General features: G+C 37.4%; 1 protein-coding gene and 2 non-coding genes across 5 annotated transcripts in view; all 3 read left to right on the top strand.

Annotated features, from left to right (window-relative positions):
- Positions 1-25,956, top strand: part of LOC124158911 (protein nervous wreck) — a 203,317-nt gene that overhangs the window by 91,952 nt on the left and 85,409 nt on the right. The window lies entirely within an intron of this gene.
- Positions 6,846-6,918, top strand: Trnas-gga. Its single transcript has one exon. It is a non-coding gene; the product is annotated as a tRNA-Ser (tRNA).
- Trnas-gga lies at positions 7,323-7,395 on the top strand. Its single transcript has one exon. It is a non-coding gene; the product is annotated as a tRNA-Ser (tRNA).

Below are 25,956 nucleotides of genomic sequence, written 5' to 3'. Positions count from 1 at the left end.
CACTTGTGGTTGATATCACAAGTGTCGTCGCTGGCTAATCCGCTTTTGCGTTTAAAATAATTTTTATTGCTGAGCTTGAATTGGGCCGAAGGATATTTTTTTTAATCGACTTAAGGGAAAACTGAAACTAATTATTTTATCAAGTATTTTCTCATTATTAACTAAATATTTTTCTCTACCTGTATTAATATTTTTGATTTAATATATTTTGCTATCGAAAACTAAAAATGACTCATATACTAACACACTTAAAGCTCATTTTAGAAACACTTAGTTTCTTTTTGTCAAAAAATCCTCAACTAATAATAACAATCTAAGGCTTAATGAAGCATTAAGTAGCAAATTAATCCCCACAGTATGCTCAGGATTTTATCCATTGGAAAGAGAAGAGGAATTTGTGGTCCAAACAGCTAGAATTTTCATTCTGATCTGTCACTTGTTAGACAATTAGTAAAAAACAAACTAGTAAATATTAATACAAAATTGAGGAGAATTACAAGTAATTGATTAATAATTATTGTATTAAAAATAGAAAAAGTATTTTAAAAATAGCATTAAAATTTTAGGGTAAGTTAGGTGAGTAAAGCAATACTTTCTGTAAGTCATAATCAAATAAGAATAATAATAAATAATATTACCACATCAATACGGTAAAATTATTTTTTTTAAGTTATTCCGAAAGTAAATGAAAAAGAAATGTTGAAAATAAGTGAAAAAAGAGGAAAAAATAATTATTCATTTCGGCCTTGCCAAGCCCAAGCAGATTGTCTTCAGGTTCATTTCTTTATCTATCTTCCTATCTTTTAATATTCATCTGTTTCGCTGAGTATCTTTCGGTTAGTATTTAATAGGTATAATTATACATGATAGTTAAACTGTATACTAATTGGTCAATGTATTATTTTAGTTAATTTTAGCTAGCGGCCATTCTTTTACTGATTTTTTAAGGTCATATATGCACTTTCATCATTCTTTGACAAAGTAAATTAATGTTATATACTAGGGACGACACAAGTCAATGACCTCTTGCCATGAATGTTTAAATAATTGGGTACCACAAACCTTCAAATTCGACGCAGTTGTATATCAGTATAGATCATACATATATTGTTTTCTTTGAAATTACAAACGAAAAACTTGTAATAAACTATCACATATTTATAAAATTATCTCAAACCAACGTTTTCTAAGTCCTTAGAAGTAAATTTAGTGACACTCATCTTTACCTCTCCCATAAATAATCCTAACGTCTAATAAAACCACAAATAATCGTATACAATTATCTTAAAGCAAAATATACCAATTCTACTCGAGTCAATGTAGAAAAACTCTTTTTCAATTCTCTAATACATAATCCTAGCGTCTAACTAAACCAAAACGAGTCAAGAGTCCCCCAAAAATCCTGAAAAATCCTTTCATTTGGAATAGGGTAGCAGGATCCCGTTGGCCAAGCGTCCAGAGATGTCATTGTGTGATTCGACAGTGGAGTGCGAGAGGAAGAGAGTGAGTGTGTGACAGAACTTTGGGGTCTAATGGAGACGGATGGATGCGAGGCTGAAAGGGGCCGTTCTGCTCCTTTCGACTTAATGAACGTGTCCAGAGCACGTGTTATGGAGAATCCCGCTCCCGTTTTTGTCGCATGGAGAATGGGTGGGGGGGGGGGGGAGACTGCCAAAAGACAGAAGAAGGGGAAAAAGACAAAAAAAAACAGATGAAGACGCGACCGCTCACTCGAAAGTTTGCTTCTTCACTTCGCCTCTGCCGTCCAGTGGCGCGCTCCTATGTTCCCAGTCATACGTGCACACACACACAAACACGCTTGCATTGTGGACCAATTAGCGCTCGGCCTTGAGTCAGAGTTAGTCGGCCAGGGTAGGGAGGCTTGGATTTTGGGGCTTTTGTTTTTTCTATCTAAATTGTTTGGCAATAATCCATAGCCGGTATAAAGAAAGAAGACATAAACATTAGAACCCATTCGGCCAGTTGTTTATGATTTGGGAATTGCTGACCAGCAATTGTAAAATTAGTACGCAATATACAAGACAAATTCATAAATGTGTACACTAAAGACTTCCTCCCACATGATATACAGGGTGGAGAAAAATTGTCTCGATATTTTAATCCTGGATAGTTGTTGCCAGTAGGAACCAATATTAATAGGTGCGTTTATGTCGAAAACGTACCATTTTTAAGCGACGGAAACTGAGCCAAGCGCTCCGATTGGCCGCGAGTCTGCCCGGTTGCCTAATGGTCCAGACCAGAGGTGGGCAAATTTTACCCTGCGGGCCACATGCAGCCCGCCGCAGAACTTGTGGTGGCCCAACACAGAATTAAAAAAAAAAGTGGCAGAGTACACTTACTTTCTCATTCAATTGATTATATAATTAAATATACTACCAGCTAGAAATCTAACCAATATAAATGTAACCAAATAAGTATAATAGAACTACCTCTACTGTTTAATTTTTATTATATAACTTAATTTTTTTCTGAAATTAAATATAATGTTAACTGATGAATACAGTCATTGTAAACGGTGTGGCCCTCCGATGACCTCCGCTCATACAGAGTGGCCCTCGACCCCAAGCAATTGCCCAACTCATGACCTCGAATGCTTTGCTTGCTCGCGATGTATCCGAGGCATCCGGTAACAGGGAAAACTCGCGGACAAGCGCTTAGCGCAATCGGAGCGCTTAGCTCAAAGTTTCTGTAGTTTAAAAATTGTGCGTTTTCGACCTAAACATCATTTTTTATTTTGATTCCTACTGGAATCAGTTATCCAGGGTGTAAATTTTGTGGAAAAACTTTTGTCCACCCATTACAATACAATAACAATATTTTTAAAATTTAATGTGGCCGATATGGAAAAGTCAGAATTTTGACACAAAAAGGATAAGACATAATAACCTGTCTTATTCAGGTGGAGAATTCCTCATCCAGATGCTTCCATTGCATTTGGTTTTTACATGTCTAAATGAATATGAAAGACAGTTTCGCCAATATTCTAATCAGGGTCTTCGGTTGCAGTGCCGGTTGAAAATTTTCGGACGAATAACACATTTTGGCGCCACTTTTGTTCAAGCCAGACACTAATTGGTAGATTTTCTTCCCTCCAGTAGAAACCTCTGCACGCAATCCATTTGCTATACTAATGTTCTTGTATGGTTATTTCATCAAATAAAAAATAAACAACGTACAAATTGTAAGCGTTTGCGTATTATTTCTCTGTCATGGTCTAGTCCACGTTACGCACACTTATATCCTTTCATCATTTTAACATTCGTATACCTAAGACCTGATGCTTTCCCAGCGAATATATTCAAAAAAGGCTATTCGGGCTTCCAGCCGGGTGGTCTGCCTCCATTCTGCCGACGTTTCGGAACACGAGTCGGGTTCCATCTTCAGGGCTAACAAGCCAATAATTTAGCCCTGAAGATGGAACCCGACTCGTGTTCCGAAACGTCGGCAGAATGGAGGCAGACCACCCGGCTGGAAGCCCGAATAGCCTTTTTTAAATCGTATAAGACATTCCACCTACTACGCGAGTTTCATATTGATTGATTTTATTAGAAGTTAATTGTTTAGAGGAAGCAATACGCTTTTAAATCTGGTAATATTTTAATGTGTACTACGGTAAAAATTAGAAGAATATCACAATTTTTTGTATATTATCCGTTTTTTTACTTCGGTGCGAAACGAGAGCAACCTTGTGCTTTAGAAGTCAAGGTACAGTGAAATTTGTACGTATTTCTGCTCGCCAGAATCTTGTTTGCTGAGCTCACCGCTGCTCAAATCATTCCTGTGTTTGCCTTTTACCCGACATCCCTCTATCGTTTTACTGGTCTGCGGGGTGTTCCCTTACTCGGAAGAGTTCGGCTGCTTTTTCCTAGAAGTCGTTTTCCTGGAAGAGCACGTTGGCGTTGACTCATCCACTTTTCTTCCATGATCCATGAGACCAACCGTCAGCCGTGGCAGCCTATCATACGTAGTTTGATTGGGGAGTGATACTAAAGGGAAGACTGAGAGAAGTATAAGCTCACGATCGTTCCAACCACGCGAATAATAAAAACTTAAAAAAAGTGGATGTATGTAACGCAACGGATAGTGAGCGAATGTAATTAGACTGGGATATTTGATTTGAGAAGTCTCTCAAATCATAGTAAATACATAATATTATTTATAGTAACTGAATATACGAGTTAATTATTTTTTTCTTCTCTTTACTCGTATTGTGAGAATACCCGGGCTTCATCATGTACTTAGTCCTTTCTGAAATCGGCTCCATAGTAGCTTAGGGTATCGTTTGTGGGAGACTGCTGCGATATTGATTTAAAGATAGAATCTTTACTAAATGTTTCCATATCAGGGTAGCATTCCTAATATTTGAATTTTCAACATTCATATCTCGTTACATCTCGCACTAATTTCCGATGTCTAAAACCTTCCTACCTTTTTACGCGCCTTACAACGATATATCTTTTACGCAAGTCTCCACATGTATACATGTATTAGATTAAAAGGTATGAAGAAAGTGAAAACAAAATTCGCCGTAAAGACATAAATCGTTTCGATTAAACTCTATGTTTTATTTCGTAATCGGCCTTTCGCCTGCCATTATTCCTCCGCCCTCATTCAACAGAGACTGAGAGAGTATGACTGCTACCTGGACCTTGTATACAAATCGGTCTTAGTGGCATTGAAAATCCTTCCTCTTTGCATATATGTAATTTTGTGACCTTTTACGCATTGGGTAAGTCATCCCCAATTATACATGTTATCTATTTTCTATGATTTGAGAAAATTATTAAATATCCAAGCTGAGTTACATACCCTCTTGGTCCATTGCGGTATAAGCTCCTACTTTTTTAATTTTTCAATATTCGCCTCTACGGTCGTGGGCTTTTACTACTCTCTCAGTCTTCCCTTAAGTATCTCTCACTAATCACACTGCGTATGATTGGCATCAAATACGCATTTATCACACCTATTTCGTTATATTCTATTGAAATAAGAAATGGCACCATGCCTTACCGAAAGGAAAAGAAACTAGAAATTTCAAAATGCTTGTAAACTGACATGAAATATCTCTTCTTGTCTCTGAGGTCGTTCATTCTCTTGCCCCCCTTCGAGCCTCACTTTCGCACCTTGGTGACGTCGTCTCTCCTCGTGAGTATTGACGTGGATTCGACTCGGACCGATCTTCATCTCTGGCGAGTGCGCTCGGGGCGGTGCGGAATCCGAGCAATGCGGTGCCAGAGTCACTTGGAGCGTGAAGCCTTCCTCGTCACGCTTCTCCGGTTTCATCTTCCCGCGGAAACTCCTTTCTCAAGTCGAATGTCACCAGAGAACGTGGAGGAGTCCAATGCCGCCGAAAGAACGTGGGTCGGGTCGGGAGGTCGGAATTTTTGTAGCGCCGTGCTCTCTCTGCGAACATTTCAACTAGCCTTAAGACCCATGATGATGGCATAAGTTTATTCTCTACGACTAATTGGAAGCAAATAAAAAGATTAGGGATGGTCGGATCAGATACCTCGGATCCAAATATCCGCGGATATTGCCCTTCATCGGATACATCGGATTCAAAGTCACGGAAGACATCGGATCTGGATCCGAAATTTTAAATAATAGGTTCAGTGTATGCAAAGCCCTAAAAGGGTGGAAAGAGTTCCGATTCTGTCTTCGAATGCGCCGTCGCATGCGATTCTTGTGCTACTCATGAACCGTTTTGTTTGAAAGCTCTCGCAGAGGTTACGCAGGAGAATTTCAGCCGTGGAAAATAAAAAAGGCAAAATATGACTGGCACATAGTGTGACTCTTCCCAAGAGATTGAACAATCATCGGAGGAATCTCGGCGTCAGGAATATGAAAATGCATTTGGGTACGAAAATATCCGATCCGAAAGATCCGGCTCCGAAAATCAAGGATCCGATCCGAATCCGGATTCGAAAAAAATCCTGGATCCATCCATCCCTAAAAAAGATATTTTCAGACTGTTGGGGAGATAGCGATGCGTTCTGCTCACGAGTTTTTTTAAGTAAAAAAAACTTCTGCTTGTATTACAAGTCTTAATTTAAACTTAATAGCATGGCGACAAGAGATTTGTGCGCTCAATCAGTAGTCTAAGGGTGTCTGTTTGGAATTTGGGTGAAGCCTTTGAACACCCCTGGAGCAGTACTCTCGCAGTTTAAGGTAGCTTAGGCAAAGGAATTGCCCCCCTGATTTGAACATGTGATAAACAAAGGCCTGTGGCTTAGTCCGGGTTGAGATCTACCTTCACCTGTCCAAATAATCTTTCAGGTTGAACCAATGACTAGTGAATTTAATACTACATATTCGCGTTCATATTATTAAAATGGTGTAAAAAATTAAACCATGAAAACTGATTGACAGTACCTGATTTCCTTCATTCCTCATCTCCAAATTTAAGCGTGAATAGGGTGTGTAGTCTTTGAAGCTGAGAGGTAAGGATGTCGTGATCATGTGTATAGTTACCTTAGGAATCAACTATTTTAATCTATTAATCTCTTAATGAGGGAAGAAGAGGAATAGCTTTAATTTTCAGTTTCGAGGAAATAAATTTTGTTTTACCTCCTTCTTTACGTAATATGAGGGAATTAAGGTCACCCCATTTCCATAAGCAGACGCTTTTCCTTGGCAAAGGATGTTAAAGAACAATATATATATATATATATATAATCATAATAACATATAATAGAAATTGAAACAAAGAGATAGAAACATAAATACAGGACGATGACACACTGTGGCGTGGAGATGGAATGAAGGCCGAAAACACATGGAAAAAAGTTCACGTGAACCGGGAATCGAACCGGGAGATTAGATTAGCCTGGATAGCTCGGTGGTCTGAGCATCTGCCCGGAAAGCAGAAGGTCCGTGGTTCGATTCCCGGTTCAGGTGAACTTTTTTCCATGTGTTTTCGGCCTTCATTCCATCTCCACGCCACAGTGTGTCATCGTCCTGTATTTATGTTTCTATCTCTTTGTTTCAATTTCTATTATATGTTATTATGATTGTATATTCGCCTGTGGCGACCTGTGTGAATGTTAATTTGAAATGTATGAGACCTATATGGTTCGTTTCCTCTTCTTGGGATCAGCGTTCCCCGAAACGCATGTGCTATGTCTTTCCTACTGTGTGTGTGATTGTGACCATCTTTAATTCCATTTCTTCTTCTGTCCGCGTTGAATTCTTCGTTCTTGGCGGGACCTACGCCCAGAGCCATCTCTTGGCCAAATGATAAGGGCTAGACCTCGGGGGATTTGGTGTATAAACCCCCGCCGAAAACACTGGAGATTAGATTAGCCTGGATAGCTCGGTGGTCTGAGCATCTGCCCGGAAAGCAGAAGGTCCGTGGTTCGATTCCCGGTTCAGGTGAACTTTTTTCCATGTGTTTTCGGCCTTCATTCCATCTCCACGCCACAGTGTGTCATCGTCCTGTATTTATGTTTCTATCTCTTTGTTTCAATTTCTATTATATGTTATTATGATTGTATATTCGCCTGTGGCGACCTGTGTGAATGTTAATTTTATATATATTCTTCTACCCCTTAAAGGAGTGGCATGTTATGTGGATTGTTTGAAAATCCATATCCATACATACAGTGGATCCCGTTTTTATCTACTATTTTATTTGTATGGATATATAGTTATTTTTTATTTTTCCACTCCGTTCATTCTGTTATTCAACTTCTATGGAAGCTCGATTACAAGGAAAGGATTTGATTGAGCTCGGATTTATCTAAAGACAATGAAACCGCCCTCACCTGGATATGGAACGTCTTCACTTGGAACCAGAATTGAGTCGAAATATTTAATCGATAAACCTCGCCACAGTGACTTATATGAGATAAATAATTCCTCGTGGAAGTAGTTAGGATGTGATGTGACGATATATGGCGATAGATTTATTGTCGCTGCTTGAAAGACATTTGTGAGAAGTTTCATGACATACCAAAATCGCCTTCTCCCTTCATTCAAAAGGACATGTAAAAAGCTAGAAATACATGCCAGGATACCTCGTAACTTTTTATTCCAATTTATTCGGTTTAATAGAAATTAGATTAAATATGAATCACGAGGAATATTTGGTATTATCTGATCTCGAGGTCTTGTTTTCAAATTTTCGCATATTTGAATTATTTTTGAAGTTATTTTTTTGCTTCAATAAAAATGTCTAGCATACTTGGTAGGGCAACATTGAAGAAACATTTGGTGTCATGTTCGCAATACAAGTCTCTTGAACCAGAGTCCGTTTTTTCATCCTCATGTGAATATAGTTCCCTCGCGGAAGGCCTGATAGTAATTCGAACGGCTACTTAAGTAGCATCAACTTGTTCTCCATTCCATCATCTCCGTTTTGTCAACTTAAATTAGGGTAAACGTTGGCGCCGAGGCTTGGTATCGCATTCCAAGTATGATTAAGGGAGAGAAGGTAGATAACTATTACCGCGAAGGTGACAGATATGATGTCACACTTAATAATGGGAGCGGTGCAGCGGCCTTATCTTCGTGGTGCATCGTGTGCCTGAGGGAATTCAGAACGGTGGAAGCCTTAAAAAATGAAGCTGGAATTTTGGAATTCGGCCAGAAAAAGGAGAGGTTATGGCCAGTTACCGCTCTAAAAGTGAGCATATCCTTGTTACTTCCACAATACGTTCGTAAGAGGTAGAAAAGGGAAAAATTACTCTTTTAAAGGGGACCAAAGGAAAGTGGACGGAAACATGATTATGTCGGCATTCATGCCCGAGAGATCAAAATAAGAGGTCCGTGGAACTTTATTTTTTACTCTAAAGATCACTGGCGGATGGAGGATCTGGAAAATATTTTAAAATGTGAGTAACGATGCTGAATTATTTATAGATATTAACGCTCAATTTAAATGAGAAAATATGTATTTTGTAAATAATTATTTTATTTCATTGCTCCAATTATCACGCCTCGTTCACTTGGCGCAGCCAGCTACGGTTTCTTGGCAAGAATTTGACAAATGTCTAATACGGACTATAAGATCACTCATAAAAATTAGTTTTATAGAAAATTTTACCGTGCAGAGTAGGCTTACTACTTAGATTTTTCTTCGTCGAAATAAGCACTTATACCTGCCACATGGAAAGCCAATGTTGTAGTTAGCAATTCTGAATCGCAAAAAATGAATGATGAAGTATCACAAAACAATATCACGGAAACGCTATCGGTGATTATTAACCCTATTTATCAAAGTAGCATACTTGAATACTTCGCCTGAATTTCTATCAGTGTCACATGAAGTGATGAGCTCCATTAATCATGATTAATTGTATTCTTTATTTAGAACAGTCAAGTACCCATAATCTTTATTTACGCTGCTTAAATTTAGTATGGGCAAAATGAGACGGTTCCGTTTGGGGAAGTTGAGATTCTCTGCCGGAAGGTAAAGCACTTGGTACGCAATAATCACCAAGTTTTCTCTGTTTTATTCTTAACTAAGTCATGATAACTTTATCTAAAAAATTTCCTCAGTTTTTGACATCATGCAAAATTTTTCCCCTCCCAAAACTTACACTCCACTGTTATCTCGCAGTATACTGCGCACGGTGTTGAGGGCATCAACGCGAGATTTGAAAGGTTGGCAGTTCCTAAAATGAATTTACTTATTAGCATATACAAATATCGCAGGCCTGCATGAATAATAGATCGATTCGGCATAAGAATCGTTCTAATAGTATTGTGGAATTTTTCCCAGCTGGTATTTGGTGTTGTCCTTTGCGATTTACCACCTTTGATGAAGACCTTCTGGTAAGATCAGCAGTGTCTTTTTTTGCGATTTTATCATGAATGTTGGTCTTTAGAGAGGCTAAAATATTGCCGTGGGATGGCATCGTTAAAAGAGAAGAGTGGATTAATATCTATCGGGTTATCGATTACCGACTATTTTTGAAACCCTCTGCATAAAAATCAATTTTGACCCACTAATCACGTGTATCCATCAAATCTTATAATCTCGTCTTAAAGGCTTCATTTCCTGTCGATAAAGAAGATAAGATGCTTTACTTTCTGAAGGAGATTACTCTCGGTTGAGCTCGGAGCCTTGGTAGGAATTGGAACACGTGAAATATTGGGAGGTAAGCTAGAAGGAAGAGAAAAGCCAATAATCAGTGAATGATATACGTATTAGCGTGTATATGCTGTAAAAATTTTCATCAAGGAATAAGAGATATTCACTGGGATGTAAATTGACCAAATAAAAAAACATTTTTCTCTTAGTCGGGCTTCTCAATGTCACTCTACCAGCCATTTTAGCGGCATCTTTATTGTTTAAAACTTTCGCTATTATCTTCCAATTTTTAAGGTACATGAAGTAGATTCTTTTCAAAATTTGTCGTACCTAAAACTTGAAATTTTCACTAAAATTGAGGTGGATCTCTATTGCTCCCTTAATTATTCGGTACCAGTAACGTTGTGCGTGGCAAAGTATTTTTTGTATCTCCCCATCTAATAGCATGGAATTCATTACTGCTGTGTTCTGCCACGGCCTACTTTTCTGGTTGGGCTAATGTGAAAAATCTTCGGTGTTCTTTTAGCCTCCTCTTTATCGTTCGGCCTGTCTCCCCCACATATATTTTACCGCAAGTATCGTTAAATAAAACCTTTCGCTCGTACTAAAAATCTTGATTTCATATTATTAGCATGGCAACAAGAGAGTAGTGTGCTATTGGGTAGAGCGTTCGGCAATTAATCGAAGGTCTCTGTTTCGAATTCTGGTGAAAACTTTGAATACCACTGCAGCGTTATTTTCGCTAGGCAAAGGAATTACCCACCCGATCTGATATGTGGTAAGCAAAGGCCTATGGCTTATTCCCGGTTGAGCTCTACCCTCACCTGTCAAAATAACCCTTCAATTTGAACCAATGATTGAGTGAATTTAATACTACTTATTGTCATTCATCTCATTAAAATTGTATAAAATTCTAACCATGAGAACCGATTGACAGTAAATAATTTCCCATACATTTTTGGAATCATATGAAAGATATCTTTCCTGTACTCCAATTTAAAGCGTCAATAGGGTGCGTGATCTTTGAAACTGACGTTCGTTTAATTGAAAATTTAATCCCTTCATATGAATGCACGGCAGGGGCACAGAAGTCATCTCAGTTGTTGCAGTGGTCGAAGAATGTTCCTGCCATATGTTCTCGGACTGGGGAATAATGAGTTAATAAATAAACATGGGCATGCGGAAATTTACATTTTGATCGGTGCACAAACCCACGCATAAAAACAGGCATTCGTGACCAAATAGTGCTTGTTTTCAGACGCCGTTTGCCGAGAATCCTCTCGTACTGTGAATGTCCTCAAATTTGCGTGAGAATTCGCAATGCATACTTTTTTTCGGTAGTATTCCGAGAATTTTCCAAGCTTCAAAAGAATTTTAGGTCCCGTGATTTTATTTCGGATTTCCAGTTGAATCTCTCAGCTCAATCCTCTGTACGGTACGCTTTTTCAAAATGAGCTTTGATTTTACTTTTACGCAGAATATCATCGAGTTTATATTTAATTCAGTAAATTTGAATTTAAAATGCATTTCTCTCTCGGTAATAGTGAACATTATCGCCTCAGTTGTGCTTGAAGAGAAACCTACCTCACATTTATCCTAAACAAAGGTGTAGTTCATCCATCTTAATCTCTTTCATAACATGTAAACCGCGCTAAATTGTAATGTATCGAAGTATATAACATTATGGATTCATTTTCACCCATTTATTTTCTTCACACTTACCCAAATTGGGAATGTAAGTGGAGATAGGCATCAAAGTTTTTGTAGAAAAGCTAAGTAATTTCCTTCCAACCATAAAATGGAATTCTACAAAGTAAAGGCCTCAACAATTCAGTGCATCAAAAATATACTTTCGTTTATTTTATGTTTTCTTTCAGGGAGATTTTATCGGCACGTGGTTCCCGGATTCATGTAGTAGTTTAACATCATGCATCATTTTAACATCATTTCGACATCAATATCCTCCAAATTGATTAATTTAGCATTTTAATCTCGTTATCAGTGCATGAAGGTTGTATGGGCTCCGTGAAAATAATCCAGTTGCGTCGCCTCCGCATTTCTCATTCCATTGTTATCGCGTGTTAATTACCATTAATATCCAGTGTTGATATGATTGCAAACAAAACTGAATTTTTCTCAACGATAACATCAGTATTTGATAATCAAAGCAAATATCATACCGAAACTAATTGGAAAACGAATACTGTTCTTGGATCACTTGGATCACTGGATCGATTGATATGGTAGTTGTATAGCTGACCCCAAATATGTGTTTTTGAGCCGTTCATGCATATTTTGTGCTGAAGATCCCTTTATCGTCATTTATGAAAATTCGGGGAGTTATTTTATTTGATGGGAGATGTTGGAATAAGTCAAAATAGCGAAGCCGTTCGTATACCGTGCTATGCACGAGATCAGCGAACTACCACGCTTTGTTATAGCGGAATTTAGCATTGATTTTCTCTATCCTTTCATATTATCAGTTTGTATGTTCTTTGTGGAGGTATTTGCATAAGTAGAATTCTATGCAATATATTTTGCAGCTCTTGTGAATATTTCATTTTTTTAGCCTTTCTTCTACAGTAACTACGTTTATTTTACTGCCCTGACATTTTAATATTGCCGTTTCAAAGTGCGTAAATCATTGTTGGGAATCAAAGGCAGCAGAAAATGTTTACATAGGGACAGAAAAACTGGAATTTAGACTCATTTTACTACTTTATACCCTATGTTTAAGGAATTAGATTATCTCTGCGAAAGAGATGTTAGTTCAGAAAGGTAAATGCGTCGAAAAATAATGCACGACGAGAAAATAAATCACACATTTGTTGTACAGTGAATTTATGCTCTAATCGTGAACTATTATTATAATAACTTGTAAGGGAGATGGAAAATAGTTCACAAGCGCCGCCGATTACGGATTATATCTAATGCAACCTATTTGAATGGGAATTTGTAACTGCTACTAGTACGTGAAAAATGGCGGAAATATCATTCAGCCCCTCATAATAAAGTTAATATACATCATGCGTTCCAGGTAAGCTGGTGATATATCAGAAATTGTGGAGCGCATAAATTCTAATAAGTACTCGTAACGAGACTCACTCTCAATTTGACAGTAAGCTTATGTTATTCAAATCCGATGCTAATATAAGTTTATTGTTATAATTTGCATCTGAACCTACCGGGAAACGCCATATCCATCTTAACCCGTACATCTCCCTTAATTAAAGTTTAAAAAAAGCTGTGTATTAGAGATTTTGTACTCCCGGTGAGTTATGAGGATTGAAATGCGGTGAAATGGGGTAGAATGGCGTGCTGGAGTCGCAGTGTCGGTCGGAACGGGAACATATGTTTCGAGTGCATTCAAGTGAAAGGGTCTAGTGTATATTTGAAAGAGCGTTGCATCACGGGACTTGATTTCACGGCACTCTCTTTAATTGTTTCAAAGACGCCACAGTCCTCGGTAAAGCTCATAAATACACTTCAGGCGGTGCTTTCGTCCCTTTTATGGCCAAGCAATGCAGAAAATTATCTGAACTCGCCATGCCTAAGTTTGTGCAATGGAATAGAAGAGATGACCGTAAATTTACAATGAGAATGAGCAATGCACATTCTCATTGTCAATTTACAGCGGTCAAATCAAATTACAAAATTATTTCAATGCATATGTTTTTGTAATTTGGGGGTATTTTGAGGGATTAATTGTGTATTTTATTTTTATTCAAGGATAATCACTAAAAAGATAATCATTTGCGTTGTCAAAATCGCTTTGTTAATAGTTTTACACTTTAGAAGCCGCCGAGGTGCATCATTGAACTTAAGTTTACTAGAACTAAGAACTTTACTACTAAAACTAAGTTTCCGAGGCGGAATAGAAAAGTTGACCGACGGAACCGTTGTAAATTTACAATGGTAATGTGGAAATTGAAAATGTTTTGGGGAGGAATTGTAGATTTTATTTTTATGCTAGGATAATCACTAAAAAGATGATTCTGTTGCCAAAATCGCTTCGTTCAGGGTCTTACACTTTAAAAGTCATCGAGGGGCATCATTAAACCACATTGGAAATTCGCATATTAACAGGATAGATAGCCAGTCCCTTTACTGACAATGATATTTTTACCCATAAACAGTAATAACTCCATCAATGATACCTTTTTTAAATCATTTATTTTCTGTGGAGAAAAGAAATCGTTAAAGTGAATTTCTTTGTAAGATTTTAAAAATGTTAATCCTGTTAGAATTAGAAATACTAAATTCTAGTTTGATTTTTTAAATGTTAAGATTTCCAGATTTTTTCATCCATGAATTTTATAACGATATATGGTAATCGTCAATGAAAAATGCTACTAAGGAGCTGACAACTTAGGATTATATAGTTAAGATATGAGTAGACAAGGAATATTTACTTGAGCAGACGACAGGTGTGAAAATATTTCATCGGACATATGCGTGAAAAAATTTCATCTTGGTTATATGACTGTTTTAACATTAATAATTATTTTAGAGCACGTTATTTTCGGTTCAGTGTAGATGGTATCTGCAAAATACAAATATCATATGATTATTTTCTAGACGCGATAGGTGAAATTCTTGTTAGTGATGTGAAAAAGTGAAGGCAATAAAGCAGAAAAACTGACCTGATTACTGGTTCTAACTGAACGTAGAAATATGTGATAATTGCTCTATCTCGTGTTTGTCAAGTCTGCCTATTCTTCCTGTTTCCATGTAATTACATCAATACTGTTGGTAATGACAAGTATTTCTAAATTACAGACAAGTGTACTTGAAGTTCATTTATATATTTTTGTTTGTTCAGCCAGTATAGAAAACAACTCTCATAGAACTACTGCAAAAAATACATAATCGTTATTCTGCTCCTGTCTAAAGTTCCAGGTGAAGTGACTTCACTGGGAAAGTCCATGGAGGCTTTATCCCTTGAATCGAGGAAGTTGTATCCTCGCGCAGTGTTTACTTAGCTGGCTGCGTCCGATTATGCTCGTCACGTACCATTCTCTTGGCAGTCATGTCTCTAAAATAACTCTCCTTGTACTTCTCACTCCAATGGAATTTGATTTAGTAGCGTAGCGACAATTTTGTGGCTAAAGTTTTCTATTGCTGACGAAGCGCTTGAAGTGAATGTACACAGTAAAACTGAACTCCAATGGCAGAGTTGTGCGGTACGTGGTTTCAGAGGCATTATTTCTTGTTGCACAAGAACTTTTTTAAAGGTTTATGCTTCCATTGAGAACTCAGTTTTGTTATCGACAGATATTTTCTCATAATTTCACTGAATCATATGCGAGATAACATTATTTCCGACGTCACGTCCACCTCGACGTATTTATTGAGCATTTTTTTCGGATTACTGTGGATTTTTATAATCCATGAGTAATAACCCAATAAATCATAAATTTATTCTGGAATAATTACTGTGTGCTAAATAATTACCAATATGTAACTCATAGTTAATATATAGTGCATCTTGTCTGAGATTTTGCATATGCTGAACCATTGACTTCATTTTAAACACTGTGACTTAGGGAAAGCCTGGAGAGATTTTGAATTTCTTTCATATTCAAAGATACTTATTCCGCTATATTCCGGTGGAGACGGGTTATTTATTAAGACTTATGGTTAGTTCCAAAGGTTAAAACAGAAAATTTTTACTTTAACACCATATGTACACTTGAAATACTTTGTACAGTTTTGAAATACAGTCCAGTCAAAACAGTTCCAGTTGCTTTTGATGGCAGACATGCGATGTTTTTTATGGACAGAATAGGTACCTATTTGCTTATTAGAACAGAATGTTCAAACCTATCACGCGAGAAATTATTTAAGAGGTATTACTTAAAAATATTACAATTGGTTTTTGGAGCATAATGGTCTGTTATTTAAAACAGAGGTATAAAAATTTCACGAGCTTAATCCATGATGATGAGACATCTCTTCGGTATTCCTATCCACAAAACACATCGGACGTTAGGATTGTGCAAAATCTACGACAGCTTTTTAAAGTGCACTCCCTAAATACTGTCGAAGGTGAATTCATCATTCTACCGAACTTAGCAACTGCTCTCAATGGTTTCCAATTCAAATGAATGCCTCAGCCGCTCAAGTGAAGAAAGAATTATTTTCCGCTCGAAATCATCCGTAACGTCGCTGCTAACGTTCGACCGTTATTTAAGACAGCTCAGCTCCGTTCTTGGTCCACATTTCTTCCCTAGTCGCTCCTTCTCACCGGCCTACGAATCTCTTTCAGTTTACTACTCCACGGTCTTCCCCTTCCACAATCTATTCACCAACGATTTTCCTCTTCACTCAATTCTTCGTCTCCCCTCGCTACGAAACTATCGTAAGCTGTTTGATTAAACCTACACTAGCCATAAATTTTGACCGGAAAATATTGCTAGTTTTATAATTTTCAATTGACTGCAGCAGTCTTAGCATTAAATTTTCGGTGACCTCTTACAGGCGTATGATTTTATTCAGCCGTATTCATGCTTCCTGTATAGGGAAGAAAGTTAGTCACTGTTGATGAGATATTTACTTCCGACAACACTTTTTTTACCTTACAATTGCTGCGATAAAATCAGACCGAGAGCTGAAGATATCACAAAACATTTCAGACTCATTTTCTGACCCATCTCAAGTCCAATATTTCTGTACCTTTTTCACTGGAGTTTGACTTAGTTATACTCTTTGCAATCTCTTTTCGGTGATTAACATTTTATTGCAAGTTCCATAATTCGACACTTTCTTTACCACTCCATGGTTCTCAAGAATGTCGAATTAACTTTCCCCATGGCCTATTGTATATGGCCTATGTCGTGCAGGCAGCTACTGTCATGATTGTATGCATCAAAAGTTCCCAAACGGAAGAATATGATTTGTGTCATGACATTTATTCCAGGAACTCTGAAGAAAATCCACTTATCAAGGGCTTCCAATCGTTCGGTTAGCCGACGTAGCTTCCTGCTTTTTTCATAGAACAACCTTGTTCCGTGGAATTGGTGAAATTGAAAACTAAAACATTGCTGTTTTACTGCAACCGTCTTTTTTATCGATAAAGACAATCCGATAATGTATAGACATGAACGAGGAATGCAAGGTAAAATATGTCCAAAGTGGAAAAACATCCGATGCACATATAGATATAAGTTTTTAGCTGGCTCTAAATCTAAGATTTCCGGATTTAACGATCAAATTTTTTTTTCGAGGAAAACGTTCGTCCCAACTCGCCGTGACAGATATGTGCGTACCGAGCCGAAACTGAAGTGTTTGTGCGATTTGCGCCGAGTGTGCTTCTTTTATTTCATGCACTTCGGAAATCCCCGCGCGAGCGCGCGTGCAGTGGCCGCCGCGGACTGTGTGGCATTTCGGCCCATAATGCAACTCTCCCTCTCTTCCCTTTCCCCTCCGTTCACGTCGTCACACGCCCACCTCGTACTCCACTCACTTATCGATTCAACCTCCCCCCTTCCCCTCCTCCTCTTCCCTCCGTTACGAATCCCAAACCCCCTCCGCAAACCATCCCAGCAAACCCATTCGACCGCGGGCGGCGAGGTCGCATTCGACCACCCTGTTCTGCTTTCCCGCGCTCTCGCCCTCCCTGGAACTCGCTTGCGTTCTCTCACCGGTATCTATCATTCACTTGTTGCGTGATTTAGTATAATCTAATTGTATTTTTATAACTTATGGTACATTTTTAAGTAGTGATTTTGGTATCTAATATGTTAAAATTGAGTGACGCTTTTGCGCGTTTATCCTGTGGTTTTTGTTTTAAATTGATATCCATGGGGATGGCAAATTTATTTGATGAAACTGTCGTAACCAAGTGGTGCACTTTATATCTCTCTCCATTTTATTTTTCTCAATTCTCAGCGATAATTTTTTATTCACCGTACTCCAGCAGTTTAACATATAATTTCCTCTCTACATTCTCTCCTCTTCTCTCAATTCCAGTCCAGTAATCAATCTGTTTTGTCAGTGTGACAAAAGTAACACAAAAATTATAATATAACGTTAATAAAAAACAAAATGAAATCAAATAGTGCATAAATAGACACTTAAAAGTGATTTTTGTTACTATTAAATAAATATTTAACCCTTTTAGTGCGGCGGGCCGATGTACCGGCTTTTGCCGCTCGGGCGTAAAGTGCGGCGGGCCGATATATTGGCTTTTATGTAGTACATCATTGAATTTGCTATATCTTATTACATTGATATATTTTATTTCAGTAAACGTAAAAATATTTTTTTAATTAACCAGTTTAACCTCAATAAAAAAACTGCTAATAAAATAGCTTTGTATTGTTTTTTTTCCTAGTTGCTACATTTTATGAAAATACTCTCCGCTCTTCTCGCCAGTACCCCAGGAAGAAGGATGGTACTAAGAGGGTTAAGCACTTGACATGCGTCAAAACGTTTACTTTTCCTCGCAAAGTGAACGTTTTGTACAGTTTTTCGTAAATAATCTCCTATTTCCGGCGATGAGAGCTGAGATATTTAGCCTTTAGGCTCCCAACCTATTCAACATTAATTCTGCAATTCATCAGTTAAATATATATATTATTTTAAGTATATTACTGATTTTTTGGATTGACCTGTATTCCCTTTTGATATAGTATTCATCTAATATTCATCAATAAATGTTACTTCTATGAAAATATTTCCTGTCATCATCCTATTCAATCGTCATTTATAAATTTGCTTTTTTACGTTCTCTTCGTTTTCTTGAAGCCACTTCCTCTTGCCTATCTTCTCTGTAAGCATTTCATTATATTCTTTCCCTTCCCAATCACAGTTCCTTCTGAAATGTGCTCATTATTTACCATCAATGATCTGTTTTCCTTTTTTCTCTCTCTTGTGCACCCTTATTACCTTCTTCTTTTGATCTCTTCTAGCGCCCCGCCCATGTTTTCCCGAATCGTGTGACTGCATTGTTGACGTTAAATAACGATGGATCGTCTTCAACGCCTTTCCGTGCTTATCTCCCCTCTCAAAGCTCAAAGCCATCTCCTTGATGACCCCGTTTCTGCTTCACCTCTCTCTTCGTCTTCTTCCGTACGTTTTTTCCTAATGGTTCTTCTGCCGATCAAAGGTATAATTTTGCTTTGGATTCCGTGCTTTTTTACGATCATCCCTTTGGAATCATTGAAGCTCTTGAATGATTTTTCGACCGCGCGCAGCTCTTTCTTCCAGTTCACCATCTTCCGTGTTCTGTCAAATTAATAGGATAGCCTTAAGTTAGCTTTAAGGAGATTTATGAGGATTTATCATGGTTTAAAAGGATTTTTAGGAACTTTTCATGAATGAACTACTCCACTCCCTACTACGTATCACCCTTTAGCTCTTTTGCAAGTTTCCGTTTGCTTGATGGTTACATCTACATAATACCCTGCGAGCCACCTCTAGGGTGTTTGGCAGGGGGTGATCAATCAACAGCATGCAGCATGCAATTGGACTCCCACATACACACCACACGGTCAAAAATACGTCACGTATACTAACAAATTATGCTACCATATGCTGTTAGAAATAATAATAAAATTAATAAAGATGCATTAAGTTTTACATAGGTTAGTAGGCTACACTACAAGTCATGCAATCTATTTATGAGTTCTATCGCTGACGTTATAATCTCTTATTGATCGTGGAAAAAAGACATTCTGAACCTGTCTGTTCTACAATCTATCTCTCTTATTTTATTTATATGATCTGATCTTCCGTAGTATGTTGGAGTCCGTAAGATATGGTTAACTTCGTTAGAAAAGACACTGCTCTTGAATTTATCTAAAAGGTTTAGTCTACTTTTCAATCTACGGTCCGACAGAGATTCCCATCCGAGTTTATCTAAGAGGTCAGTTACACTAACAAGACCATCGTAACTACCTTTCATATACCTGGCAGCTCTTCCTTGCACGCGTTATAACTCTGTTATTAAGCCTTTTTCATGAGGGTCCCAAACAGTGGCAGCGTATTCCAAATGTGGTCTAACGAGGGAAAAGCAGCTAATTTCTCTCACTTTGTCGTCGCACTTTCCTAATATTCTTTTAACAAAACCCATTTTACGATTAGCTTGACCGGTTAACTTCTATACATTGTCGTATTCAGAATTTCCCAATATTATAGGTTCAGTTGTATTTTCAACATAGTATTTTCAATCTGACTGAAAGCCAAGAGCTCCTAATTTTTGTCTTCCTTTCCTCAATTTTTTCATTTATCCTTGTTCTCCTGATTAGTTGAAAACACATTTTTCAACGGGTAAATTACATTCAAGATTATAATCAGCAGAAAGTAAAAATATTCTTAGAAAAATTAGCTCTAACCCTTCGGTGGGTGCTACTTTTATACGGCATACGTATTATATCTTTGTCATAAAAAAACTTGTTGAGCGGACTTAAAGTCTGGATATGAATACTTCATATGATGTGTGGACCACGCAGCAGTTGTTACATATTACAAATCGCAGCATTAATAATTTCGTTAGAGCGGTCAAATGTCAGCTGTCGGGTTTTGGTGCGATCCTTGGGGCAGGAGGCCTAGACGGGCGCGCCGTATGGTTAATTTTTCATCAATAATAATAGAAGTAGAGATAATATATGTTAGTAATGTTTATGAAAGATCTTGATCTTTTAATTTTTCTCTATCCATAAAATCAATCGCTTGTAGAATTATATTCAATTTTTAGTGAATTCAAATATATATAAATTAAAATATCTGACTAACATGCAAACAAAAAATGAGGGTGTTCCTCTGAAAGAGGAATATACAACAAAGCATCACTTTTTTACTAAAATGGGAACTTAGCATTTTTTGCCATGTGTACTAAATGTGAAAAGAGGTAGACGGGTAGTAAAATCATGTTCTACTATATTTTCAAATCCTATTAACTACCTTTCGCAAAGCTTTATCAAGTAACCTGTGACTTTTATTGTGTACAGTGATACATAGCTACATTAAGTAGCACTTGAAAATTTAAAGCAGTCAGTCTCCGGGAAGTCCCTTGATGTCTCGTCATTTCAATAACTCAAAGTTAAATTGGAAGAACTCAGGGTTTTTTGCTGTATTCTAAATGTAAAACTTTCGAGAATCAGAGCATTTATATAGTTAAATATATAGGTAAAAGTATTACTTTACCGTATTATTTTGAGACTAGATTTAGCTTTGGCCAATTTTTTGGGACATCTATATTCTATTCTGACAGAGGATCTGGGTTTTCTTCAGCTGTTTTCGTCCACTAGAACGCCTTAGTCATTTTTGTTTATTAAAGTTTTCACCATCTAAGTTATTTTTGGTGGAGTTGTCGCAAAAACGTTGGCCAGGACAAAATATAGGTGGGGCGTTAAATCAGGGACTCGAGACGTCCAAGCAGTCCCTCGCTATCGAGAAGAATGTTGCGTGTGCATGTTCTGACAAGATACCACAGAATGTCGCTTGGCTTGCGTGAGGATATTCACGTGGCTCTGTAGGCCCGCGGTAAGTATAGGTAGGGAGAGGATTTGGTGAGGAATTTTTACGTCGTTCGAAACTCTTGTGGAGACGTACTAAGGAGAACACGAAGGAATGACTCCCATTCAAAGGTATTCTACTTTATTTTTTTAAATTTTGCGCGATCTTGTAAACAGTTAAAAGCGATAGTAAATTTTACATATTAGGATTAGTAAGTAGTAAAATATCCCCCCTGCGATCAACCTTATTCTTCTAGATGCCCTCGTTTTTGTATTCATTGATCATGTTAATTACTTATGCGGTAATTTCTGTATTTTCTTCGGGTTCTCACCGCGTCCGTTGGCTTTTGTTGACAACAGTTTTTCTAGCATTTCTAGCAAAGAAGGAAGACCTTCGACCTGATGACTCTGACTGCAATGCCAGCGCAACTGTTGTCAACAAACCAACAGACGCGGTGAGAACCCGAAGAAAATGCAGAAAGCATCTGATCAACGCCACGAAATTCTTCGAACCTACATTACCAATTAGGTAGTTCTTGTTCATTGTTTTAATACCTATGACAGTATTTCAATCATAAATATCCTTCTAAAGTTAGTGGCATATATTATATGGATTGAACTTGACTTATAAATATGCTCGGTTTGGTTATGAGCTTGAGATAGCCGTTGAATGTGATCGATCTTTCTTATATTAATTGGACTTATAGGGCTTTTTTTTACGAGCGTTCGTTACCAAGTGCATCGAAGCGAACCGGAAATGGAGGGTTTTAAGGCAGCGGTTCCCAAACTTTTTCTTTCTGCGACCCATTTTAGCCCATACGTTTTAGCCGCGACCCCCTAAAAATGGTTGTCTAAGTTTAAGTACATAGTTCACTTTATTATTCGTATACATCTCGCGACCCCTTTCCGAACGGCCCGCGACCCCCCTGGGGGTCGCGACCCCCAGTTTGGGAACCGTTGGTTTTAAGGGATTGATTACGCTGACTCCCCGGTATTTTTAAGGAGCTCTTGTTATTAATCCCTTTGAAGCCCTTGATAATGTAAGTGAGCGGAGGATAGAGAAGAAGATGATAGGATTTTAAAATAAATAAAAGGAAGTTGGCCTCGTGGTGCATGGAAAAGGGTGGTCTAAATTGGAAGGAATATAGCTCGATTCGGAAAATGTTCCACTCATAAAAGTGACGTAATTTTTTTATAATAAAAGAAGTTTTTGAGCAAGCAATTCCCATAGAATACCCTTTTTCTACTGTTTACGGATGTAATGAGGAGTAGGAATATAATTTATCACTAGGGCATGACTAATTTTTGAACCTCCACTATCATTTTTAATGCCACACCTAACGTATCACAGCGATTAAATTTAATGTAAATATCACTTGACACTCTATTTTATTCTCAATGCTATTTTACATCCACTTCAAGATGGCTCTCTCCTTAACAATTCATTATTTATCTTTTATCACCACTTTTATCATCGTCTCAAACAAAGAAATAAAAGAAATCAAAATAAAAACAAACATACTCACAAATAAACAAAACAAACAACAAATGAACTTAAAAACAGAAAATTAACTAAACATATACAAAAGTGATATTGGTCATAAAGACACATGCATCATACCTTAACCGTCAAAATGATTTCATACATCCCCATTTGCAGCCAAACAGTGTCTGTGGTCGTAAAACCGCGGTCAGCGGATCAATCATTTGGCGAAGGTTTTCCCCTATTCACTTCGCAGACGCGAAGGCCTCCATTCAATTTTCTAGGAAAGGTGATACGGACTCGGTAAGGTCGCGGATCGCAGGAGGTAGGTATATATATATGGAAAGAAAAAAAGCCTTTCCCAATAGGTTTTCCTCACGGAGTGAACGAGCTCCGAGGCATGTTTTCTTATTCTTCGGGAAAAGAAAAGATAAAACAACCTACACGCCTTTTTATTTCTTGTGCATACCCTCTTGGGATAGAAAATGGGATGGAATAAGTCCATACTCTTCTCCCGTAAAATGGCTCTGGGATGACGCGTAGGGTTTAGAGGTCATCACGTAGTGTACAAGATACGCCCACGGCTCTATCCCGATTCCCATATTGGTTTCACCCTCCATGCGCCCCACATATTACATTTTCATGTGACCGCACTGCATAAGATGTTTTGAGAAGGCTTTAAGGGGAATGTCAAGGACAGAACTTGAAGGAGGGAATATAACGGTTGAAAATAGGGCCGTATGGAGATTGATGGCTTTTTTCATATCAAAGTTGGAGTCGAGGTTTCGGTGAGTCATTTCATATTACTCATGATGCTGACATCGTTCACTTTGTATGAAAAAATGTCTCTCTAGACTTAATAGACCAGCAATACCACTGACTAATACTGCTCTATGCATTTTGGGCATAAAATTATCTGCTGACAAAAAGAAATTTGCTTTTTACAAGCTTTTTCCTTTACTTGCTTCGTCTGTTCATCTGTTACATTGATAGAATCTTGCATTTGATTTTTAACCCACTAGCCATTGTTGGATCAGCTTGAAATTTGCAGTAAATATCACAACCAGATGCATTCTCAAGGTGGTTTCACACCGTCAAATTCCGTTCTAGACTCGTTGAACCACATGAAGTAGAAGAGAAGTTCGACTCTGCAAGAAGCTAATACACAAATTTGTTGCCCGTACGTAAATTTTGATTTTAATTCTCTCTCAGTCTCGCTTTTCGTTATGCCTTTGTCAATCATGTTTGCTATCGTTATTCAAGTGAATTAAAGCTTTTTAAATCAGTGCGAAAGGCCATTTAACTCTTTTCAAGATATGTTGAACAATCTTTCTTGAAAGACCGTCTCGAATTGTCTTGAATATTATTTTATCGCTCAAGACGACTTGTTCCACGTTCCTTTTTCAAGACATCTCGAGTAGTGTGAAAAATGCTTTACACTTTTCCTAGGTCTACAGAGGCAGTATGAATTTTTCTTTACAATTAACAGTTTTATTAATCACTCTGCTTCAGAATAATTATTATTTATCGGGTGTCTAGGGACCAGAAGATTACAGGTTCGAATTCTGGAAAAGTCTATCGGTTTCCTTACATTTTCAAATATTGTTTTCAAATTGACTTTACGCGTCTTCCATGGTTTTACGATTTTTTCCGCACTTAGTATTTGAAATTTTCAGTAGCCTTAAAGATCTCATTTTCATAAAATAAAATTATGAAAGTAATAATAAAATCGATAAAAAATCGAAGCTCTACTCTCAAATAACAAAACTCCTTCGCGTTGAACCACTGAGTGTGAAAAATGGATACCACACTCTACATAAAATGACTCTCACTAATTCTTATTACACTGAAATACTAACTTATGAGGTTGTTCAAATTTTAAGTACACTCTCTCACTGTCGTACTTCATGGTTAAAGTAAAACAGTCGACTGAATATGAGGTGTGCAGTAGTGTAAAATATTCGCTCTTTGATTTTGATGGTCGTCCGGTAACATGTAGTATTCGTGACATTTTATTTCCCTCCATCAGCTGGTTCGCACAATTTGTATGAAGGTGTAAAACATAAATTATGATCATGGTACGAACTGATAATCAATCGAAATTTTTCTTACACTACTGAACACTAGTAATAGAAAATGTGCGCACTCCTCTGTTTCTTTCATATGTAGTTACTAGTTTCTCTCATCATGCCATCATTTGCTGATTATCTTTTATCATCATCGCTTGAAGCTTGTTGTACAAAAATAATATGAATATGTATTTACAAATTATTAGTCTGTTTTATGAAGTCAGGAATCTTTTTAGATATATCATTTTGAATATGGCTGCAGTATCAAAGTAGTCGCGGAGCCTATTCAAGACATGAATTTTGATTGACTTGAGTGTAAAAATTTTGGCAACTTTTTCGAGAAACATAGGGAATTAAAAAAGTGATTTGTCCTAATGGAATTCAATATAGCACCCAAAGCTTGGAAGTAAGCCAGAGTGACTGGGATGGGTCGATACTTTCCTCCAATGCTTATGGTATGGAAACGATAGAACAGATGAGTTCATGGTAGTTGTAATGCCATGGATGAGTTGATTCAAGAAGGGTATCGAGTTTTGCCTATGCAAGGGATGGAACTAGCATCACGCTACTCAATTTATTAATAGTAATATCTATTTAATGCTGCGGAACTGGTAGTTCCTGCACGCAAACAAATTTCGTAATATAATTTGCTACAAAGCAATCTTTTATCATTACATTTGGTTAAATTATAGCCATCCCATCACACAAAATTTTACGTGAAACAACTTCGCGATCAAAAAATGGTGTTACAGTATTTATGCATCAAAAATAACGTAAGAGTAAGCCAGAGGTGTAATTATAAAATAGCCGAGTGGATGATAGCTTACTGAGGATGCAGCAAAATATAAATGGTGAACAAAATCACAACGCACCATGAAGGCTTTTATGAAT

The sequence above is a fragment of the Ischnura elegans genome, chromosome 5 (genome assembly GCF_921293095.1).
Source record: "Ischnura elegans chromosome 5, ioIscEleg1.1, whole genome shotgun sequence".
NCBI classification, from domain to species: Eukaryota; Metazoa; Arthropoda; class Insecta; order Odonata; family Coenagrionidae; genus Ischnura; species Ischnura elegans.
This window is presented reverse-complemented; position numbering and strand designations above follow the sequence as displayed.